Genomic DNA, 6,000 nt, shown 5'->3' on the forward strand with positions numbered 1-6,000 from the left:
CCTTGAAGAATAGGGCCTGGAGTTTTTGGAATTCAGGTGATTGACCAGAGGCTCTGAGAAAAAAGAACTATTTAGGCTTTTTCCAGGTTTGAGCAGAAAGAAAGCCTCAGGAAGCTGGGAGAAGATACACCAGAGAACCCCAAAGGGCCAAGATGCCTACGTGAAGGAGCCTATTATGGGGTGGGTACAACTCTGTAAACAAAGTTTTCTTGCAGTGCTTATTAAAGCCTTTTTTGAGTCAGAGAACCATTTGAGAATCTGATGAAGGCTTTGGAACTTCTTCTCCCTCAAATATACATGTGAACATTCACGCAAATACTTAAACATAATTTCTGGGCGCTCTAAGAGCATGCAGATCCCACTGAAGAATCCTAGGTTAGAATTTTCTATTTTAGTGGGATATTTAAAGCTGAACCTCAGCTTTGTACAGAAAATAAGAGGGAACTTAGCTATTTCTTGACAAGAGATGAATAGGAGGTGGGGAGGGGAAATAATGTCATTACTGGGCTCTCTGATCATCATGTATTATCCCTAATCTCAGTGACATGGTATAGTCCAGTAGTGGGGCATCACTAACAGAATTTTTTTTTTTTACTTTTTCAATTTTTATTTTGAAATAACTGTTTCACACAGAAATTGCAAAAATTGTATACAAATTCCCCATTCTGTGCTTTCCCCCAACCCCTGGTAACCATCATTCCTTCCGTTTCCTGGAATTTGACTACTCTAGATTGAGTGCCTCTTATAAACAGAATCATAGAGTATTTATCCCTTTTTGACTAGCTATTTCACTTAGCATTAACATCTTCCAGGTTAGAGTACTATTTTGTAGCCCTTGACTGGGTGTTTTGCAACTGTAACAAATTTGTAGGGCAACTTAGGACATTGGACAATTTCAACAGAAACACTGTACTGCACTACTTGTTCAACCACTGAACCCACTGGAGCTAATTCAGGGTTCCTACATTAAATCGTGTTGCAGCTCTCTTGATGATATCATATCTTTGCAAAGATGGTTGTGTGACAAAAAGTAAGTGCTGTGGAAAAATGAATGTGGAACAGGAAATGAAAGTAGCAATGTCCAATCTGTTCCCAGGATTTGAGTAGTACAGGCATGCATATCCTGTTATTGTGGTTATTTATAAATAATATAAAATATTTTTCTCTATGTTTATGTGTATTATTTTTTTCAAACAGCATCTGAGTGGTTAGGATATAACGACTTGGTTGTTTGCACCTACTACCACTAACTACCTCAACCTAGAGGCACTGTGAAAAAAATTACTCAGACACTAAGAACCAAAAATGGGAAGGTTTGCCTTAACTGGAAAGTCATGGAGTTGTGAAGATGTACTGAAGAGAGCTGTGTGATCCTGAGGAATTAACTTAAACAAAGACCATTAACAAAAATATAATAACCAGGAAAAAAGAATTTGGTTAAAACCCTTTTATAAGGTCAATCTCAGTCAACTTAATCCTTCAAATCTCATACAATGCCCACTGGATAATTTGTATTAAACAAAAACAAAAACTTCTAAAGCATATGCATACAAATTACTGTTTTTCCATTCTTAGGGACTCAAGCAAAGCTTTTAAAATTACAGCCTCCAAGCTATACTGGAAGAGACAGAGCCTCCCCTACACAGACAGAACACACCCTTGGAGTCTGTGCCAAGAAAACAGGAGAGAAATCTTGACAAAGAAATCCTGACTCTACATGAGGAGAACTAGGCCATCACAGCACTTGGAGATTTAAAGTTTTTCTGTAGTTTGCATCTTTCTCTGAATACCCTGCTTTTAACTTTAGAATGCTCCAGATTACTGGGGGAAATGCTTATTTGGAAACTTGCTTTCCAGGGAGTTTTTCATTTAAGATATTATATGTGAAAGGCAAGGAAAACTGTAACAAAAAAATCCAGAACAGTGGTACCTTGGGAGAGTAAGGGAGAAGTGAGTGGAAGGTCACAAGGAGGAGCATTCAGAGACTCCAAGAGCCCACGGATGCTCTAGTTCTTCAGCTGGGTGATGGGAAGCTGGGTGTGTTCTATTGTTAATCTTGAAATTGTACCTCTAAGTATCACAGAGACAGCACCAGAATCTTCTGCATGGGAGGGAGGGCCTTGGGAGTTGCAAGAATGCCTTACTACTGATTTGAGACTATCACAAGCAGACGACTTTTACTTAGAGTATGTTTCTTTGCAGAAGTTGATGGGTTTATAGTGGAGGCTAAGGATAATTTTTGGTGCCACCATGAATAAGCAAGGAGTTAACAAATAAGCATTTTTTTTCACCAACATTGGTTTATTCCACCCAACACTGAGCAACTAGTTGTTTGCTAGTCTCTTTACTACCTCTTCATCCTTCTTCTGCCCTCTCCTCCTCATTTATGACCCAGAGGGTAGAAAATCCAATTATAATCTGTATTCCTTATTTATTTTGTGTACCAGGTATTGAACTCAGAGGTACTCAACCACTGAGCCACATCCCCAGCCCTATTTTATATTTTATTTAGAAACAGGATCTCACTGAGTTTTACTAAGGCTGACTTTGAACTCGTGATCCTCGTACCTCAGCCTCCTGAGTCAATGGGATTACAAACGTGTACCACCATTCCCGGCATATTCCTAATTTTTTAAATTTTATTTATTTATTTTAATTAGGTATATATAACAGCAGAATGCATTTTGATTCATTGTACACAATTGCAGCACAACTTTTCATTTCTCTGATTGTACAGGATGTAGCATTGCACCATATGTGCCGTCATACATGTACCTAGGGTAATGATGTCCATCTCCTTCCACTATCTTTACTGCCCCTATACCACCTCCCCTCTCCTCCCTCCCCTTTGCCCAATCAAAGTTCCCCCCCCCATATTATGGATCAGCATCCCATATTCCTAATTTTTTTAAAAAAAGTCTATTTACCATATGCTAATCCAAGCCAAGCACATATTAAGGATAAGAGGAAATTAAACATGTATAGTAGACACACTTAGGACAGCAGGAACAACAAGGTTGTTGTTGCTATTTTAAGGATGAGAAAGCCTCACTCAGTGTCAGGACACCAAGGGACCCTGAACCCATGTATGCTGGTCTTCATTCCTCAAGCTTTTTTTCACTTACATTGACTTTACAGATGTTATATTTTAAGGTACCGAGGATTGAACCCAGAGGCACTTAACCACAGAGCCACATCCCCAGCTCTTTTATATTTTTTATTTTACTACAGGGACTTGCTAAATTGCTGAGGCTGACTTTCGACTTGCGACCCTCCTTTCCAGCCTCCCAAACCGCTGGGATTATAGGCGTCCGCCGCCACGCCCAGCTAACAGACTTATCTTAACATGATTATCATCATCCAACAGGTTCACAAAAAAGATGCTTAACATTCAAGAGCACGATGCCAACCATTTTTCTTGCATCAACTGAATTTCTACAACAATACTTTGAAGTTACGTATGATATCTCCAGTTTACAATTCTAGAAACTAAAGCATAAAGGCGTGGGTTTCCAAAGACACACACCTAAGAATTGGTGGTGTCAAGACTAAATCTCATGACTCCAAAGCAGATCATCATCATCATCATTACCTCTTCCTCCTCCTTCTGTGTGTGTGTGTGTGTGTGTGTGTGTGTGTGTGTGTGTGGTGCTGGGCAAAGTGAACCTCCTAACTAGCACCTGAACCTTCTTTAGGAAAAACAGTCTTGACCAGATCGACAAAATTCAAGTCACTCACTCATGGGTCACAAATAATACTTCACTTTTCCAGTCTTCCAAAGCTACCTGAAGCGCCGCACTTAAATCCCCAAGACAAGTGTCAGTAAAGTGATGTTTGAACCCAAACAGACAACACGGTCACTTCCTGGCTCCCGGGAGATACCACTTGCTGAATTCTAAAGAGCTGGGACTTCAGCGGGGGTCTCGACCATCCCCCGGGACAGACCCCCATCTCCCGGCACCCTTTACAGTCCTCTAAGGTGGCGGGGAAATAAGGTGGGGAGGGGACTGGCTGTGGGCGCGTCGGAGCCCAGCCGGGTCACGCCAAGCCCTGTCCGCAGGCCAGGGGACGGCGACAGAAGAGGACCTCCTTTCCTCCCGCGGCCAGCCGCCACGCGGTAAAGAGGTACGTGGTGACCTGTCCCCCTGCCCCCAGCCCCCAGCCCCCAGCCGTGCTTTGCACACACCAGTTTCTGCAAACTCCGAGGGTTTACTGGAGAAAAAGGAGAGGGGTGAGCGAAGAAGAGAAAGTTCTCTGTCCACCCACCTCCGGCCCAAAGAGCCATATTCTAAGGAGGCAACTGAAGCAAAGCAAAAGGGGGGAGCAGGGAGACATCCGCTTAACCCGGCTTTCCGCGAGGCCTCAGGACTGGGGCAACGCGCTGGGTCCGGGTCCTCTCCCCATAGTCCGCGATCTGAGGGCGCCGAGGGAGCAGCAGCAGCTACCGAGCCTTGGACTAGTCCTCCCAGGATCAGAGGCGCCCTGGGAGTGAGGGGCGCCCAACCTCGAATTAAGGGAGCTCTCCGAGGGACCCAGCGAGGTCGCACTGTACCTTTCTCTCCCGCGCCGGAGGTTCACGCCGCAGGAACCGATGCCCGCTACAGGGTAGGACGCGAGGGGTGACGATCCGACCGACTCCCGCTGGCTCGGCGGCCCCCCGGGCCTCGGCGCAGCCCAGCGCCGCCGCCTCCAGCCGCCCGCACGCCCCTCCGCGCTCGCGGCTCCCGCAGGTTACCTGTGGCCGAGCCCGCCGCGCCCGCAGAGCGCAGGGCCCTCCGCCCCGCCCCGTCCCACCCCGCCCGAGGCTCCTAAACTGGGGCCGCAGCGCCCCGCAGCGGCCTGCTGGAGCACAGCGGGGGCCCGGGGTGACGGCGGGACCACCAAAGCCCTCGGGGCTGCTCAGCATTTGTTCCCTGTTGGGGCGCCCAGCCTTGGGCCAGGAGAGACCTCCTTCTTAATAGTGGAAGGGAGCCTGGAGTAGGACGAGGTTTTCCGCTCAGGGCTTGCCAGGTGACTGAGGGAGAGCAGAATTGAGAGGACAAACCTCCAATCCTCAACCTGTAGGCAAGTAGTTGTTTCTATTACATCCAGAGTTCATTGACTGGAGCCGGCTCAGCGGAAGCTAAACAACAGCAATGAATGACTCAGGCTCATTGAAGTAGCTGGAGAGGGGAAGGGAAGACTTTATTTCAAACAGATTGTCAGTAAGTAGCTTGTCAAAACTATCCCATATGGATCAGGCAAAAACACTGAGAGATCCCTACCCCCATATTCTTACCTCACTTTACACACCATTATCTTAATCTGGTTTTGTCTATTTTCTTTTCCGGTTACTTCCTTAGTCTTACCTAGAAAAGCTCCCTGAACATAGACTAGGGTAGTCAGTTCTAGGGATATAACTAAGAGATATGTCATGATAGAAGCTCAGGGTTACTTCAGAGAGTTTGCTTATTTAGATTTGTTGCAGCTACGATGACCAGACTCTGATGATCAAGGCTATTTTCCAGTCTAGATTATGTGAAGGACATTCCAAGACAATCTTCATGGCTTACTACATGTAGGTGGAGTCCTGAAGATGGAGCTTCAGTCTTACCTGAGGTTTGGGACAGGCTTATTATCAACCTGATTTTATTATCCCCTCTGAAATAGGCCTGGTTTCCAGGGGAAAAGAAACATGAGAATCCCCCACTTTTCCTTAAGATATTTGTTTCTCTCTATAAGGGAGCACAGGCAGAAGAAATCCCAAGACCCCTGCCCACATTAAGGGAATGTAAGTGTTTGATTTTATCCAACTATTTTGGGAACTTCTCCCAACCCTGTAGTCATAGCTGCAGTTTTATTTTGCAAGGGAGTGAAACCTCCCTTCTAAGTGTTCTTTGGCTTCCATATTTGTTCCCAATCCCTGTTGTTCCCCACCTGGACTCTTATGATAACACCTTTCCTTTCCCTATTGATTAGTAGCTCCAAGTTTCTCTTTATCAGGTCACAATGAAGCTCCAG

At 45.3% G+C, this 6,000-nt stretch overlaps 1 protein-coding gene across 2 annotated transcripts in view; it reads right to left on the reverse strand.

The window, feature by feature from the left end:
- The window catches only part of Ankrd6 (ankyrin repeat domain 6), a 190,801-nt gene extending 186,030 nt beyond the window's left edge, over positions 1–4,771 (reverse strand). For both annotated transcript variants that reach the window (XM_078019618.1, XM_078019615.1), the window contains exon 1: positions 4,553–4,771. The gene's annotated coding sequence lies outside the window, so the exon portion shown is untranslated. The remainder of the gene's footprint in view (positions 1–4,552) is intronic.
- Positions 4,772–6,000: the final 1,229 nt, after the last annotated feature.

Source organism: Ictidomys tridecemlineatus, chromosome 8, assembly GCF_052094955.1.
Source record: "Ictidomys tridecemlineatus isolate mIctTri1 chromosome 8, mIctTri1.hap1, whole genome shotgun sequence".
In the NCBI taxonomy this organism is placed as follows: domain Eukaryota; kingdom Metazoa; phylum Chordata; class Mammalia; order Rodentia; family Sciuridae; genus Ictidomys; species Ictidomys tridecemlineatus.